Raw genomic sequence first — 17,764 nt, 5'->3', positions numbered from 1 at the left:
CACTCATTTTCTAATTTCATGTATATTTTAATTTTATAGTGTAAATATTGATTATCAGAATGAAATTTAAGTAATCAGTCCTATTTCTAGCTGAACACTTAAGTTTTGAGCTAATTTCAGGTTTACAAGTGGGGACCTAAACAGTCTTCCAACCTTATATCTGGGGACATTTGTGTATAAATTATTAGATTTTGCACTAGTGTCGAAGCCTATATGGTTCCATCAGGTATTTCAATTTCATTTTTCACTCTCGATAAATTTACAAGTGGGGACCTTAACAGTCATTTCAACAGACAAGTGGGGTCTTTTAAACACACATTTTCTTATTTCATGTATATTTTAATTTTATATTTTAAATATTGATTATTATAATGAAATTTAGGTAATCGGACCTTTTAATGGCTTAACACTTAAGTTTTGAGCTGATTTCAGGTTTACAAGTGGGGACCTAAACAATCTTCCAACCTTATATCTGGGGACATTTGTGTATAAATTATTAGGTTATAAATTAGTGTCAAAGCCTATATGGTTCAATCAAGTATTTCAATTTCATTTTTCACACTCGATATAAATTTACAAGTGGGGACCTTCACAGTCATTTCAACAGACAAGTGGGGTCTTTTAAACACACATTTTCTAATTTCATGTATATTTTAATTTTATATTTTAAATATTGATTATTATAATGAAATTTAGGTAATCGGACCTATTAAAGGCTTAACACTTAAGTTTTGAGCTGATTTCAGGTTTACAAGTGGGGACCTAAACAGTCTTCCAACCTTATATCTGGGGACATTTTTTGATTATACACTTTCAAGATCCACGCAGTGACTTCATTGACAAGTGGGGACTTTCACCTAGCGACATCTATATCTGAAATTTGAAAGTAATCTGGAATTAAGGTCCCCATTTATGCGGTGAAAATATCGTGTGTTTTCAGGTCCCTACATATAAATGTCTTGGGTTCTTTTTCCACAGCGAGTGTTTAATTATATGCTTTACGGCGCTCAACTAATTATGAAATCCTCTTTTTAATGAACTATAGTTAATTGGGTCCTCAGATGTCAATCACTCCTTACCGGTCCCCAAGTGTCAATCGTGTGCCCGTATGTCTGTGTTTGTGTGTGTGTGTGTGTCTGTCTGTCTGTCTGTCTGTCTGTCTGTCTGTCAGACCCCACGTGACCGCGTTCGCAGTTTACAAATCGGAGCAAACGTGTTCCCATTTCCGAACTGCTTTCACAGTCACGGAAATGGCTCCTCTACTTAAGTTCTCACACCACCATCTTCTGGTCTTTGTCCATCCCACACGGACACCAGTCTGTACTTACCGGCTTCTAATCACCATCATCATTTGATCTTCGTCCATCCCACATGGACACCAGTCTGTACATACTGGCTTCTAATCACCACCATCTTCTGGTCTTCGTCCATTCCACTTGGACACCAGTCTGTACATACTGGCTTCTAAACACCACCATCTTCTGGTCTTCGTCCATTCCACTTGGACACCAGTCTGTACATACTGGCTTCTAAACACCACCATCTACTGGTCTTCCGTCTATTCCACATAGACACCAATCTGTCTCATTGGCTTCTACTCCATTATCATCGTTTGGTTTTAGGATATACGCGGCGATCAGCTAGGGTTACGAGAAACGTCTAGCCTCCCTAAGGTGGGATCGCCACCAAAGGTTTTCGCAATTGCGCTTTTTCCTTACTATTATAATGGAAACGAATCGTATATATACCCCAAAATTTGAAGAAAGCGGGCAAGAGGGGTACCCTTCACTTTAAACGTCAATATTAGCAAAGTTTGAGATGATAATAGGTATAACTTTATTTTAAACGATTTAACTATTATTAATGTTAATTAGTGAAGATTAAAATAATTAAAAATAATTATGTTTATTTAAATATTAAAGATAATCTTGTTTCTCAACTCAAAATTAATACGGAAAGAGTTAAAAAGCAGTCTATGTTTTTGTCTGTGTGTGTCCGTCCATTGTTACACTAGTGCGTCGCGTTAGCAGTTAAGCCTTGTGTTGATGTGTTAAGAAATCATACAGAACCTTAATATTCCCTTTTTCCATAATATAAAGTGAATATGTGGAAGTATTTTTCGTAATTATGATGCATTTAGTACTTTTGTAGCTTTAAAGCTCTGTTTCATTTTGATATTCCAAAGATTTTTTTTAATATTGTTATTTGAAATGGCTGTTTATATATTACTTAAGCTATACTACATCTGTATATACAATAATCCTTGGTTGAGTGATTTCATGAAGAAAACTAAGACCTAGACTCCGGCGGGTATATTAAGTATCATCCGCAATAGGCTTAGTGAAACAAAGAGTAAATAATTGAGGCCTGAGGTGAAGTAAACTTTGGGCTTGGATTTTCGTGTCTGAAATGAAGAGACATCAACGGTTCAGAGTGAGCCGAAAGTTAAATACACTATTAAATAATCAGGTTAAGATTTTATAATAGAAGAAAAGATCATGGTGGCAATTAGAATAGTAAAAGGGCTAATGGTAAACGGGTAGTAGCTACAGACCTTTTATTCTCTTTATGGTGCGCATTGACTATCAGTGCGTCTAGCTACAATTTAGCTTTGGTGTTATTTAACGTTAACATTCATGTTGGCAAACTAAGAATATGGTTGAGGTGAGACAAAGAAGATACACGCCCCAGGAATGGAAAGTGTAGCTTCCTCTAGTGTAAATTTTTGTCTCTCCCCTCCTAGTACGCTCCAAAGGCAGGCTCGGTTGACCGAGGTATTTCCGGCTACATTGAAATTGCATAGACCGGAAGTTCCTTGGTCAACCCAACCCCGAGACATAGCTTCCATTCCCGGAGCGTATATTTTCTTTGGGTGAGACGAGACGATAGTGTTTACACTGCAAACCAGTTGTGAATGTAGCTATCAGAATATACGGTAAACAGCTGAAGCGTAGACTTCATTTCCTGATCTTTTCCCCATTGACTGATTTCCATGTGTCCAAGATTTATCCTTATTGGATGTAAAATGTCGTCTGCTATACTGTATTATTCGCTATGCTTGGAATACTGCTTCAATATTTCGTAAATTTTTACTTCAAAAAAGAGAAATAATTCCATATCTAGGTAAATAAGTTTGTAGTAGTAAACCTCTTGACTCGGAGAGGTAATATTTTGGTTTTCCCAACTTGTTTACCTCTCCGAGTGACGTATGTCACGGAGAGGTTCTGTACCGATCGTGTGTGTCTGTGTGTCTGTCTGTGTGTGTGTCTGTTGTTACACCCACGTGACCGCGTTCGCAGTTTCCAAATCGGAGCAAACGTGTTCGCCTTTTCCGAACTGCTTTCACAGTCACGGAAATGGCTCCTCTACTTGAGTTCTCACACCACCATCTTCTGGTCTTTGTCCATCCCACATGGACACCAGTCTGTACATACTGACTTCTAATCACCACCATCTGGTCTTCATCCATTCCACTTGGACACCAGTCTTTACATACTGGCTTCTAATCACCACCATCTGGTCTCCATCCATTCCACTTGGACACCAGTCTGTACATACTGGCTTCTAATCACCACCATCTTCTGGTCTTTGTCCATCCCACTTGGACACCAGTCTGTACACACTGGCTTCTAACACCACCATCTTCTGGTCTTTGTTTTTGTCCATGCCCCATGGACACCAGTCTGTACATACTGGCTTCTAGACACCACCATCTACTGGTCTTCCGTCTATTCCACATAGACACCAATCTGTCTCATTGGCTTCTAACTCCATCGTCATCGTTTGGTTTAAGACATTCGCGGCGATCAGCTAGGGTTTCGAGAAACGTCTAGCCTCCCTAAGGTGGGTTGTCCACCAAAGGTTTTCGCAATTGCGGTTGTTCTTGGTTTTAACTGTAGTTCGACACCCTTATATACTACCTATTTGAGTAAGGGGAAGCAACCGGCGTATGCTTATTATTAATGATAGAAAATACATCAGGCTGATAGAGCTGGGATTCGAACCCACGCCCCCGAAGAGACTGGTACCTGAAACCAGCTTCTTAGACCACCCGGACACTCTACCTGAACACACAAGTCAACTTCGACTAAAAGCAAAAGCTTCATATTATTAATCAAAGAAAAGCCATCGGCCTGATAGAGGTGGGATTCGAACCCACGCCCCCGAAGAGACTGGTGCCTAAAACCATCGCCTTTGGCCACCCGGCCACTCTACCTGATCACTCAAATCAACTCGGACAAATAAGCAAAAGCTTGATATTAATAATCATACAAAATACATCAGGCTGATAGAGGTAGGATTCGAACCCACGCCCCCGAAGAGACTGGTACCTGAAACCAGCGCCTCATACCACTTGGTCACTCTACCTGAACATACAAATAAACTCGAACAAATAAGCAAAAGCTTCATAATATTAATCTTAGAAAATACATCAGAGTGATAGAGATGGGATTCGAACCCACGCCCCCGAAGAGACTGGTGCCTAAAACCAGCGCCTTAGACCACTCGGCCACTCTACCTGAACACACAAATAAACTCGAACAAATAAGCAAAAGCTTCATAATATTAACCAAAGAAAAGCCATCGGCCTGATAGAGGTGGGATTCGAACCCACGCCCCCAAAGAGATTGGTGCCTAAAACCATCGCCTTTGACCACTCGGCCACTCTACCTGAACACTCAAATCAACTCGGACAAATAAGCAAAAGCTTGATTTTATTAATCATAGAAAATACATCCGTCTGATTAAGGTGGAATTCGAACCCAGGCCATCGAAGAGACTGTTGCCTAAAACCAGCGCCTTAGACCACTCGGCCACTCTACCTGAACAAACATATCAGCTCATACTAATAAGGAAAAGCTTGATATTATTAATCATAGAAAATACATCAGGCTGATAGAGGTGGGATTCGAACCCACGCCCCCGAAGAGACTGGTGTCTTAAACCAGCGCCTTAGACCACTCGGCCACTCTACCTGAACACTCAAATCAACTCGGACAAATAAGCAAAAGCTTGATATTATTAATCATAGAAAATACATCAGGCTGATAGGGCTGGGATTCGAACCCACGGCCCCGAAGAGACTGGTGCCTTAAACCAGCGCCTTTGACCACTCGGCCACCTACCTGAACACTCAATCAACTCGGACAAATAAGCAAAAGCTTGATATTAATAATCATAGCAAATACATCAGGCTGGAGAGATGGGATTAGAACCAACGCCCCCGAAGAGACTGGTACATGAAACCAGCACCTTATACCACTGGGCCACTCTACCTGACCACACAAATAAACTCGGACAAATAAGCAAAAGCTTGATATTATTAATCATAGAAAATACATCAGGCTGATTAAAGACGGATTCGAACCCACGCCCCCGAGGAGACAGGTGCCTTAAACCAGCGCCTTAGACCACTCGGCCACTCTACCTGAACACTCAAATCAACTCGGACAAATAAGCAAAAGCTTGATATTTTTAATCATAGAAAATACATCAGGCTGATAAAGGTAGGATTCGAACCCTACCCTCCGAAGAAACTGGTGCCTTAAACCAGCGCCTTAGACCACTGGGCCACTCTACCTGACCACTCAAATCACCTCGGACAAATAAGCAAAAGCTTGATATTATTAATCATAGAAAATACATCAGGCTGATAGAGGTGGGATTCGAACCCACGCTCCCGAAGAGACTGGTGCCTTATACCAGCGCCTTAGACCACTAGGCCACTCTACCTGAAAACTCAAATCAACTCGGACAAATAAGCAAAAGCTTGATATTAATAATCATAGCAAATACATCAGGCTGGAGAGATGGGATTAGAACCAACGCCCCCGAAGAGACTGGTACATGAAACCAGCACCTTATACCACTGGGCCACTCTACCTGACCACACAAATAAACTCGGACAAATAAGCAAAAGCTTGATATTATTAATCATAGAAAATACATCAGGCTGATTAAAGACGGATTCGAACCCACGCCCCCGAGGAGACAGGTGTCTTAAACCAGCGCCTTAGACCACTCGGCCACTCTACCTGAACACTCAAATCAACTCGGACAAATAAGCAAAAGCTTGATATTTTTAATCATAGAAAATACATCAGGCTGATAAAGGTAGGATTCGAACCCTACCCTCCGAAGAAACTGGTGCCTTAAACCAGCGCCTTAGACCACTGGGCCACTCTACCTGACCACTCAAATCACCTCGGACAAATAAGCAAAAGCTTGATATTATTAATCATAGAAAATACATCAGGCTGATAGAGGTGGGATTCGAACCCACGCTCCCGAAGAGACTGGTGCCTTATACCAGCGCCTTAGACCACTAGGCCACTCTACCTGAACACTCAAATCAACTCGGATAAATAAGCAAAAGCTTGATATTAATAATCATAGAAATTACATCAGGCTGGAGAGATGGGATTAGAACCAACGCCCCCGAAGAGACTGGTACATGAAACCAGCACCTTATACCACTGGGCCACTCTACCTGACCACACAAATAAACTCGGACAAATAAGCAAAAGCTTGATATTATTAATCATAGAAAATACATCAAGCTGATTAAAGAGGGATTCGAACCCACGCCCCCGAGGAGACAGGTGCCTTAAACCAGCGCCTTAGACCACTCAGCCACTCTACCTGAACACTCAAGTCAACTCGGACAAATAAGCAAAAGCTTGATATTTTTAATCATAGAAAATACATCAGGCTGATTATGGTGGGATTCGAACCCACGCCCTTGAAGAGACTGGTGCCTAAAACCAGCGCCTTAGACCACTCGGTCACTCTACCTGAACATACAAATAAACTCGAACAAATAAGCAAAAGCTTCATAATATTAATCTTAGAAAATACATCAGAGTGATAGTGGTAGGATTCGAACCCACGCCCCCGAAGAGACTGGTGCCTAAAACCAGCGCCTTATACCACTCGGTCACTCTACCTGAACACACAAGTCAACTTCGACTAAAAGCAAAAGCTTCATATTATTAATCAAAGAAAAGCCATCGGCCTGATAGAGGTGGGATTCGAACCCACGCCCCCGAAGAGACTGGTGCCTAAAACCAGCGCCTTAGACCACTCGGTCACTCTACCTGAACATACAAATAAACTCGAACAAATAAGCAAAAGCTTCATAATATTAATCTTAGAAAATACATCAGAGTGATAGAGATGGGATTCGAACCCACGCCCCCGAAGAGACTGGTGCCTAAAACCAGCGCCTTTGACCACTCGGCCACTCTACCTGAACACTCAAATCAACTCAGACAAATAAGCAAAAGCTTGATATTTTTAATCATAGAAAATACATCAGGCTGATAAAGGTAGGATTCGAACCCTACCCTCCGAAGAAACTGGTGCCTTAAACCAGCGCCTTAGACCACTGGGCCACTCTACCTGACCACTCAAATCACCTCGGACAAATAAGCAAAAGCTTGATATTATTAATCATAGAAAATACATCAGGCTGATAGAGGTGGGATTCGAACCCACGCTCCCGAAGAGACTGGTGCCTTATACCAGCGCCTTAGACCACTAGGCCACTCTACCTGAACACTCAAATCAACTCGGATAAATAAGCAAAAGCTTGATATTAATAATCATAGAAAATACATCAGGCTGGAGAGATGGGATTAGAACCAACGCCCCCGAAGAGACTGGTACATGAAACCAGCACCTTATACCACTGGGCCACTCTACCTGACCACACAAATAAACTCGGACAAATAAGCAAAAGCTTGATATTATTAATCATAGAAAATACATCAAGCTGATTAAAGAGGGATTCGAACCCACGCCCCCGAGGAGACAGGTGCCTTAAACCAGCGCCTTAGACCACTCAGCCACTCTACCTCAACACTCAAGTCAACTCGGACAAATAAGCAAAAGCTTGATATTTTTAATCATAGAAAATACATCAGGCTGATTATGGTGGGATTCGAACCCACGCCCTTGAAGAGACTGGTGCCTAAAACCAGCGCCTTAGACCACTCGGTCACTCTACCTGAACATACAAATAAACTCGAACAAATAAGCAAAAGCTTCATAATATTAATCTTAGAAAATACATCAGAGTGATAGTGGTAGGATTCGAACCCACGCCCCCGAAGAGACTGGTGCCTAAAACCAGCGCCTTTGACCACTCGGCCACTCTACCTGAACACTCAAATCAACTCGGACAAATAAGCAAAAGCTTGACTTTATTAATCATAGAAAATACATCCGTCTTATTAAGGTGGGATTCGAACCCACGCCTTCGAAGAGACTGGTGCCTAAAACCAGCGCCTTAGACCACTCGGCTACTCTACCTGAACAGCTCATACTAATAAGGAAAAGCTTGATATTATTAATCATAGAAAATACATCAGGCTGATAGAGGTGGGATTCGAACCCACGCCCCCGAAGAGACTGGTGCCTTAAACCATGAGTGTTAACGTTAAGTATCACCAAAGCTGAATTGTGGTTAGACGCACTGAAAGTCAATACGCACCATAATAAGAATGAAAACCTCTAAGCTATAACCTGATAACGATTAGCCTTTTCACTGACCTCAATGCCACCATGATGCATTCTCCTATTATTAAATCTAAACCTGATTATTTAAACGTTTAATTAACTTTCAGCTCACTCTGAACCGTTAATGACCCTTCATTACAGACACGAAAATAAAAACCCACAGTTTAGTTCACCTCAGGTCTCAATTATTTACTCTTTGGTTTACTAAGCCTATTGCGGATATTACTTGGTTTACCCGATAGAGTCCAGGCCTAAGCTTCCTTCTTGAAATCTTCAGAGCAAGGATTATTCTATATACAGATGTATTATAGCTTAAGTAATATATAAACAGCAATTTCAAATAATAATGTTAAAAAATATTCTTGGAATATCAAAATGAAACAGAGCTTTAAAGCTACAAAAGTACTAAATGCATAGTAGTTACGAAAAATATTTCCACATATTCACTTTATATTATGGAAAAAGTGAATATTAAGGTTCTGTAGGATTTCTTTACACATCAAAGCAAAGCGAACTGTTAACGCAGCGCGCTAGTGTATCAACGGATGGACACACAGACAAAAACATAGACTGCTTTTTAACTCTTTCCGTATTAATTTTGAATTTAGAAACAAGATTATCTTAAATATTAAAATAAATATATAATTAATATTGGATATTTAGTTAGTTGTTCGCCTTATTGAGCTTTACATCGTTTTAAAAAAGAACAATTAAACATTCTTGAAAGACTTGACTAATTTTGACGTTTGAAATGAAGCATACGCCTGTTTCTTCGCCTTACTCAAATAGGTAGTATATAAAGGATTCGAATCACAGCTGTAGATAAGAACATCGCAATTGCGTGAACCTTTGGAGGAAGACCCCGCCATTAGAAGGCTAGACGTTTCTGGTAACCCTAGCCGATCGCCGCGTACAAATATAAGTACCCGGGTAATGGTAAAACAGTCAACGTGGTCGTCCCCTAGCAAAAACGTTGAACTGACCGGTCCAAGGCTTAAAAAAAGTGTAAACATATTCTATTTACTCATTTGCAAGTTTAGAATCATCTTGATTTTTAATAGAAAACCCATTTTGATGTTTTTACTTTGGTACGCCAAGATAACAAATAATATTTCTGGATCGGTTATAATTTCTAAACCTCAAATCTAAACTTATAGTTCACAACAAAATGGCACTGAAACATTTTTGAAGGCAATTGTAGCGTGAATCAAACCGTTTAATGAGCAACACTTTTCTAAAATTAGAATGCATAACTCCAAATTAAACCCAGTTATATTATAAACCAAACTAATATAAAAATGAAATTTTATTTATTTACTAAATTTGGTCGAAGTTCTAATGTGGCTTTTTTGTGTGTAAATTCTGACTTTTGACGTGTCAAGTACCAGCGAATGAATGTACCCCATTCCCATATTTGTGAACCTTGGCCTCTCGGCATGACAAGGGGTTAAAACCGATTCACCAAATCAAATATTAATTATTCTTCTTCAGATGTTCGAGTTAACTACATGACGTCAATATGTTTATATCCTTTACACCTAGAGTAGTTTTTTTTAACCCTGGCGTTTCGGTTTATGCCTACTTTACGGGTAAGTTTAGATTTTAAAAGTGTTTTTAGAGGCTTTCAATGCGCTTTTGTGTTTAGTTTTATATGTTAACCTACTACACCCATTGGTACTAGTCGATGTTTTGTTTTCGCTCGTCAAATCTAGGGGTTTAGATTTTCAACATGTTTAAATCAAATGGATGTGCTCAAAACCTATACGTTGTTTTTTCTGTGTTCAAACAAACCTAAGACACATCTTACGGCAAACCAAAGAAGCACCTTAAGGCAAGGGAAAAATTATGTTTATTAACAACAACCTTGGCAACTGAATTGCCGACATGGCTATCACCACTGGTAAATGTCTCTTCGTCAATGTCTTTGTATTGCTCCTCGGCGTCATGTTTTGGTTGGGACTGTAACCATTTCAGTAAGTCTTGTACTGCTAGATTTAATACATGAGCAAAACATCGGATTCGCGTTTGCGAACTATATCGTATTCGAATATCTTGACTACATTTTTCTAGCTTTTGGCTAAAGGTTTCGTTGTTTGATGCATTGTCCATGGTTATTGCCAGAACCTCAATTGAATTAGTTCTACATTAAACGCAATATTTTAACAAAGGTAGACATGGTATAGAACACCAATAAATAAACATTAACCGAACATCCAACAATAATGGACTCGACGATGGACATACAATGGGAAATTCAGACCTTTAAATCAAACTTCTTTGCAAGAGTAGTAAACGCTTCACAAATATGTTTTCCAGAGTGCCGTACGGGGAAATGAATAAATCCCAACAGACACGATCTTTATGTCCAGTTGTGATCAATCCAGTGTCCCATAATGCCCAAAAATGGTATGCGATTATTTGAAGTCCTTCCGTCAAAGGTAAATGACACTTGCTCCGGGATAGTCTAAACATTTATCACAGATTACGAATGGATATTATACATTATATTTCTAAAGCCGTTTGTAACGTTCGTACCTTACATAATTCGACTATCTTTTGGGTCTCATTTTCGAAAGATGCCATTAGGTTTGATTTTAGCACTTTGGCAGATTGTGGTATATTTTCAGCTATTACAGTGTTATATGGATTCATGGACTTTAAAAGTTCTTTGAATTTAGGATGTTCCACAACCGTAAAGGGTTGATCGGTTTCCGCGACCCATCGCGAAAGGCAATCATTTGCATGGTCTACGGCCGATTTACTTTCCTAATGGCCTAGTCTATTTGCTATATAGCCGCGAATAGGATGAAATTGTCAAACTCAGAAACATACCTTCGACGTAACTACACGAGTAAGCTGCACTTCTGGATGTTTCTTATCGAGATGATACTTAAGCCGCATTTTCATAGAAGCTAGAAGCGTGAAAAAACGCGCGAGAGCGAGAAAATTTCGCTAGAACTCAATCTCGCTTCTAGCTTTGGTATTTTCATTTACGCTGGAAGCATATACTAGAAGCTAGAAAATGACAAACTAGAGCAAGAAAATGACGCTAGCTCCGATCTGTCTGAGACAGATATTTCTAGCGTGTCGCTTAGCGAGAAGCTAGATGCTGCTGCCACGTGATGCATTTTTAACGAATCACAAGGACATAAACAAAGCGGGGTTTTCATTACGTGGTTTCTTCTGCATTTGGAAGCACGAGTTCTATGTCGGCATGTTGGCGAGTAAGAAAGAGTTAAAGGGAGGGTGAAATCGAAAATCAAGTGAATTTTTATCGATTATTCTACTAATAATAAGACTAATCAGCATAGTGAAACATCTGATAAATAACACCGAATGATTTAAAAAATTCAAATAAGTTTAAAAAATCATTTATAATTTTAAATAAGTACCTTCTACCAATACACCACTTTGACATTACCTAGGGCGCCACAGCGGGCTACTGAGAACTAGTACTTATTAAGATGGGCAGGGAAAAAAACCGCGTTGGGTTGCGCTTTTGCTAGTAGGGGTAACAAAGAGCAGTTTCCAGTCTTTCCCCTTGAGGCGCTTCGAGCACGGGGCATCGGGCATGCGCACAACAGAATGTCGAAGTGGTGTATTGCGTAACGCCCTGAATTTTTATTAACAAAATTCTCGTGGCACGCTCCATGTTAAATGTTATTTATCGCGAGATTTGATAAAATATGCGCGCGGTGTAAAAATCGTGGCGCGACATATGGAGCGTGCTACGATTTGAAATTAAATTTCAATCTAGGCCTAATTGTAATTTTAAAACCATTCAGTGTTATTTCTTGGATATTTCTCTATGCAGATTGGTCTTATAATTAGGAGAGGAATAGATAAAAAATAAAATGATTTTCCAGTTCATCATCCCTTTAAAAGAAAAGGTTTAACACGAAAGAGAATTAAAAAACAAGATGGCCCCGGCCATATTAACGTTTTGCCTTGGCTAGCTAAATTTATTGTAAGGTGACCCCGGCATATATACTTTACGGTTATTTTTTTTTCTTTTAAATATCAAATATCATTCCAATTATGAATAAAAATAATCTAGCTTGATTTTGGGTTATAGATTATGAAACAAGTAAATAATCAACTTCTGTCCTATGAACTGGAACAATTTTCTTGATATTTTTGTTGCAAACCTAATATTTGTGGGATAATTGATGCGTTTGGGTACTAAAATTATTCATTGATTGCACGCTAATAGCAATATGCAACAAGCGCTTAGAATTAGCCTCGAGTCATGTCCTCTTGAAACTTGACGCAATAGAAATGAAGTAATTTGCATAAGCCCTAAAGAACAACGCTAGACGGGACACGGAAACGAATATTGGAGATAAAGAACAGAGAAAATCGTACTGAATAGAAGGGAGGCCCGATAGATATTACCGCAAAAAACAACCTCATTCCTTTTTGTTTATGACGTACTAAGCGTTAATTAATCAGAGAAGCTGGAACCGAAAAAACTTACAAAAATTTCATAATATTTGTGCCAAAAAAGTTAATTTAAAAACAATTTTATATATTTTAATTTAGTATAAAACAATTTTAGAACTAAAAATGGGGTTGAAGGGAGGCCCAGCCTGCCAGCTAGGGTCGGACCAATACTTTTCCAAACCTCTAAAACGCGCGAAAGTAAAAACTTAGTAAGGAAATAATTTATAAATAAAAATGTGGTTGTAGGGACGCCCAGCCTGCCAGGCAGGGTCGGACCAATACTTTTCCAAACCTCTAAAACACGCGAAAGTAAAAACTTAGTAAGGAAATAACTTATAAATAAAAATGTGGTTGAAAGGACGCCCAGCATGCCAGGCAGGGTCGGACCAATACTTTTCCGAACCTCTAAAACTCGCGAAAGTAAAAACTTAGTGAGAAAATTTTTCTCAGGCTTACAGGATTGGCAACTCCCTATGTCCGACGGCAGCTTATTCAATATAAAATTTGTTCTAGCTTTGGTGGTCAGCACGACCCTGGTTCCCATACTGGAGTGATTTTGCGGTAATCTATAACCTAGTTTTAAGCGTGCTGACAACACACGAAAGAAATATTTCGAGACAAAAGACGAAAAAATACTGATATTTAGGATTTAAAATCTCGACGTTTTAAATCGGAGTGAAAGAACTTTGACTGGTAGATGGGCCACCTCTGGTGCCACCGTGCGGAGAAAACGCGAAGCTTGATCTACGGGAAAAGAATAAGAGGCCTGAGACCTGCGGCAGTGTATGTGACGTTTAAACTGATAATTCAGTGCTAAATGAAAATTAGTACTCAAAATTTCTTGCAATGGATGGACCACAATTTTCAGAAGAGAATATTTTCAAAAATGGTAAGTGTTGAAAACCTAATCACCCTAATATTAACCAAATTAGTTATGTAAACTCTTAAGCCTTGGTCATAAAATGAGTATAAAAATTGGTAATATACTAATACTGTTTTCGTTTTGTTTAGCACCTGTTGCTCTCTCTCTCTTGTCAAAATTGCTACGAGTATTACACATATTTTCCAAAAGATCCTACTGAAAAAATTCGAAAAGCTCTTCAGTCAAAGCTTAAGGGAAATTAATTCACACAGTATGGAATTATAAACGAATAAAACTCTTGTTGCTTTAAAAAAAGTCTAATTTAAAAGTAAAGAAGATTGGTTTTGAAGTCAACCCTTCTTATCCATTCTTGGGGTGTTCCCCTGACGGAATAGTCAACTATAATTTGGTCGAAATGAAGTGTCCAGTCATTGGTGAAAAAGGAAACTTAGAAACAGTCCTCAAGAAAACTCCTTACGTAATCAAGAAGGACGGAACATTTTCTTTGAAACCCTAACAAATGTATTATGGGCAAGTGCAACTTAGTTTGGCCCTTTTAGGACTTCAAAGTTGTCATTTTGGAATTTATTGTAAACTGGAAGATGACTGTTTTGTAATAATAGATGTGCCTAAAGACCAAAAATTTATTATTAATCTTTTACCAAGATTTTAAATTACTTATTTTGAAAGGTTTTTTGCTTACTTTAATTACTATATATATATTAATATATTAATATATTAATATATTAATATATATATTATATATATATTATTGAGTTCGTCGAGTGCGGTCGCAACAATTTTCGCTCTCGCGAGTGTAGATTTCATTGCGGTGCAGGCTTAAGGCTTAAGCCTTTGTCGCTTTTTTTTTGTTTACCAGTATTTATATTCAGTGTTATAATTTTAAACAGTTTTTTTATTCAACGAAACAGTGCGGGTACAAAAGTGTGTATGATGCCACATTATTTACAACAACTTTGAAAGTGAATAACATTTCTACGATTCGATGGCATCACGTAATACCTTTGGGAAATGCAAAGATGTTATTAGCTCAAGACAACACCACGTCGTGTGTAACAAATGTCTAGACCAATTTCACGCCAAATGTCTTAAAATATCCAGTGATCTTGCCACGTCATATTGGGATAAGTCAAAAAACTGCTGTAAGTTTATCTGTGAACCCTGCAAAACTTTAGACTGCTCAACTGAGAAAGACTCTACGGGAACTACTTTCTCCCCAGATTCTTTTCTATCAATTATTAATGAATATCATCAAATGAATAGTTTAACGAGAGACAATTCTAACATTTTAGACGCTATCTATTCTATCCTTGAACTATTAATGGACAAGGTAACAGTACTACAAAGTGATATAACTTTTTTAAAGAACGATAATGATAAATTAAGGTCTGAAATGGGATCTGTTTCGCGAGGAAATACAAATTTATTCAGAACCATCGCTCCCCCGCAAGGCGTACTTCCCCCAACCCATTTCGTGGTGATTTTATGAGCACATTACGGAATACGTTAAGTACGGGTAGCCAGCTAGTCAGTAATTCATCAGCTGATAATAGGAAAAATACCACACCAACTCGCACTAACAAAAAACACAAGTCAACTAAAAAAGAATCAACTAAAAAAGAATCACATTCATCGAAAAAATCAAACAAAATTAGAATTGGCGGTAAGATATCTGAAAAATTAAGAGCCCTGCCACCCAGAACAAAAACTAAACTAAGGAAGGGAATCTTTATATCACGTCTGCCTCCTAATACAACTAATCAAGATCTTGAAGACTGCATACTGGACGGCTCAGAATTTAAGACTCTCGTTTGTACAAGGATAAAATCAAAACACCCCTCATACGCGTCCTCTCATGTGACTGCCGATGATTCCGAATTTAATGCACTGAACGATCCGTTGAATTTTCCAGAGGGATGCTTTTTAACAGAGTTTCGGGGTCCATTACACCCGAATCAGCACTATGAATTTATGAACCCAGAAATGAATAACGAGAACTCATTCACTACCCCAGATGACGTGTAATCAATTTAGCATATTTTACCAGAATGTTAGGGGACTGCGGACTAAACAATCTGAATTTTTTCGAACTGCGTTAATCAAGACAATGACATTATATGTCTTACAGAAACCTGGTTTAACTCTTCACATTTCTCGCGGGACTATTTCACGGACAATTACACTGTACTCCGCTCGGACAGAACACGAAATACACGAGGAGGAGGGGTGCTAACTGCAATATCTAAAACGATAACATATATTAGACGACCAGATTTAGAATCAAACTTTGAATCAACCTGGGTTGAAATTCACAATGGTCATAACAATAAATTACTACTAGGCAATATTTATCTAGCCCCAAACAGCCCTGAGTCTATCTATGAAGAATTATCCACTCATATATCCCAGAAATTACTGACATATGACGGACATATAATGTTTTTAGGAGATTTTAATTTACCAGATGTCAATTGGTGCACTGGTGTAACATCTTTATGCAGACATGACATTAAAGCGAAGGCAAATTGGATTATAGAAATGGCCTTCTCTTGTAGCCTCAGGCAACTTAACACCATCAGTAATCACCACGGAAATGTTCTCGATCTCTGGTTTAGCAATAATTCCAACACCCAATTGAGAACCGCAAGTGATTTTCCTCTAGTACCAATCGACTTGTACCAATTTTAGCCACTTACCATTACCCTAAATTCAACAGAACACAACGTATAATAAGAAATAAACATTATGATTTTAGGAAGGGGGACTATCGTAAACTCTACAATCAAATTAAAAATAGTAATTGGGAACAACTAAATCAAACTAATAACATAAACAAGGCAGTTGAAATTCTCAATTCAAATATATCACAAGCCATGGAATCTTCAATACCATTAAAAACTAGACGTCTCCCCTCGAGAGGCATAAAAAATGCCCCTTGGTTCTCTTCGGAATTAAAAATAGCCTTACGGCGAAAAAGATAATATCACCATAAGTTTAAGAGAAAACCCTCCTTTGAGGCGTTGAACAATTATAAACTATACCGGGTAAAGGTAAAAGAACTTCTCATTAGAGATCGCAACGAACACAGCGGACAAATCTGCGCCTCCGTCAAAAAAGACCCGAAACAGTTTTGGTCTTACGTGAAAAAAAGGACACACTCACAAGAAGAAGAGATATACTTAGATAAGGATGGCAAAATTATAACGAACCAGACAGAGATCGCACGGGAGTTCGCGAAATGTTTTTCCTCAATTGCCATAGATAACTCAAATTTCGAAAAAAGTATTGAAGATAAGCCCAGCTGTACTATTCTTTCTAATATCTGCATATCTACGACGGATGTTACGACGGCCATAAACAAATTAAAACCAAAAACCACGAAGGGCTATGACGGAATTCCGAACTTTATTATAAAAGGCTGTAAAGAGGTCTTAAGCCCTTACATTGCGCTCATTTTTAATTTATCGATAAACCAAGGCGTGTTTCCAGATGTTTGGAAGGTGGCACTAGTTTCACCTATATTTAAAAAAGGTTATAAAGGCGATCCGAGTAATAACCGTCCGGTATCAATATTATGCGCATTGGCATTGGTTTTTGACTTTATTATACAAGGTTATCTTTATAAATGGTGTGCACCAAACCTTCCTGAAACTCAACATGGGTTCGTGATTGGACACTCCGTAGATACTAACCATATAGCATTTCTGAACTACGTCGAGCCAGTCATCAATAATCACGGACAGGTCGACGTCGCCTATTTAGACCTATCGAAAGCATTCGACCGAGTGTCGCACCAGCTTTTACTAAAGCAATTAGCATCATATGGACTATCTGGTTCAGTATATGAGTGGATCAAAAGTTATTTAAAAGATAGAAGCAATACAATTAAATGCAACAATTATCTTTCCGACGTCTCTT

The 17,764-nt window shown here is 38.7% G+C and overlaps 12 non-coding genes across 12 annotated transcripts; all 12 read right to left on the bottom strand.

Annotated features, from left to right (window-relative positions):
* Nucleotides 1–4,134: 4,134 nt before the first annotated feature.
* Nucleotides 4,135–4,216, bottom strand: TRNAL-UAG (transfer RNA leucine (anticodon UAG)). Its single transcript has one exon. It is a non-coding gene; the product is annotated as a tRNA-Leu (tRNA).
* A 222-nt stretch (nucleotides 4,217–4,438) lies between these two features.
* On the bottom strand, nucleotides 4,439–4,520 carry TRNAL-UAG (transfer RNA leucine (anticodon UAG)). Its single transcript has one exon. It is a non-coding gene; the product is annotated as a tRNA-Leu (tRNA).
* A 70-nt stretch (nucleotides 4,521–4,590) lies between these two features.
* Nucleotides 4,591–4,672, bottom strand: TRNAL-UAG (transfer RNA leucine (anticodon UAG)). Its single transcript has one exon. It is a non-coding gene; the product is annotated as a tRNA-Leu (tRNA).
* Nucleotides 4,673–4,894: 222 nt separating this feature from the next.
* Nucleotides 4,895–4,976, bottom strand: TRNAL-AAG (transfer RNA leucine (anticodon AAG)). The gene has a single exon. It is a non-coding gene; the product is annotated as a tRNA-Leu (tRNA).
* Nucleotides 4,977–5,045: 69 nt separating this feature from the next.
* On the bottom strand, nucleotides 5,046–5,128 carry TRNAL-AAG (transfer RNA leucine (anticodon AAG)). Its single transcript has one exon. It is a non-coding gene; the product is annotated as a tRNA-Leu (tRNA).
* A 523-nt stretch (nucleotides 5,129–5,651) lies between these two features.
* On the bottom strand, nucleotides 5,652–5,733 carry TRNAL-AAG (transfer RNA leucine (anticodon AAG)). The gene has a single exon. It is a non-coding gene; the product is annotated as a tRNA-Leu (tRNA).
* Nucleotides 5,734–6,258: 525 nt separating this feature from the next.
* On the bottom strand, nucleotides 6,259–6,340 carry TRNAL-AAG (transfer RNA leucine (anticodon AAG)). The gene has a single exon. It is a non-coding gene; the product is annotated as a tRNA-Leu (tRNA).
* Nucleotides 6,341–7,016: 676 nt separating this feature from the next.
* TRNAL-UAG (transfer RNA leucine (anticodon UAG)) lies at nucleotides 7,017–7,098 on the bottom strand. Its single transcript has one exon. It is a non-coding gene; the product is annotated as a tRNA-Leu (tRNA).
* A 70-nt stretch (nucleotides 7,099–7,168) lies between these two features.
* Nucleotides 7,169–7,250, bottom strand: TRNAL-UAG (transfer RNA leucine (anticodon UAG)). Its single transcript has one exon. It is a non-coding gene; the product is annotated as a tRNA-Leu (tRNA).
* Nucleotides 7,251–7,472: 222 nt separating this feature from the next.
* On the bottom strand, nucleotides 7,473–7,554 carry TRNAL-AAG (transfer RNA leucine (anticodon AAG)). Its single transcript has one exon. It is a non-coding gene; the product is annotated as a tRNA-Leu (tRNA).
* Nucleotides 7,555–8,079: 525 nt separating this feature from the next.
* Nucleotides 8,080–8,161, bottom strand: TRNAL-UAG (transfer RNA leucine (anticodon UAG)). Its single transcript has one exon. It is a non-coding gene; the product is annotated as a tRNA-Leu (tRNA).
* Nucleotides 8,162–8,231: 70 nt separating this feature from the next.
* TRNAL-UAG (transfer RNA leucine (anticodon UAG)) lies at nucleotides 8,232–8,319 on the bottom strand. Its single transcript has one exon. It is a non-coding gene; the product is annotated as a tRNA-Leu (tRNA).
* Between the last annotated feature and the right edge of the window lie 9,445 nt (nucleotides 8,320–17,764).

This window comes from Phalangium opilio, unplaced genomic scaffold, assembly GCF_054372755.1.
Source record: "Phalangium opilio isolate 3A_F unplaced genomic scaffold, DU_Popi_V2 ptg000009l_1, whole genome shotgun sequence".
Lineage (NCBI taxonomy): Eukaryota > Metazoa > Arthropoda > Arachnida > Opiliones > Phalangiidae > Phalangium > Phalangium opilio.
This window is presented reverse-complemented; position numbering and strand designations above follow the sequence as displayed.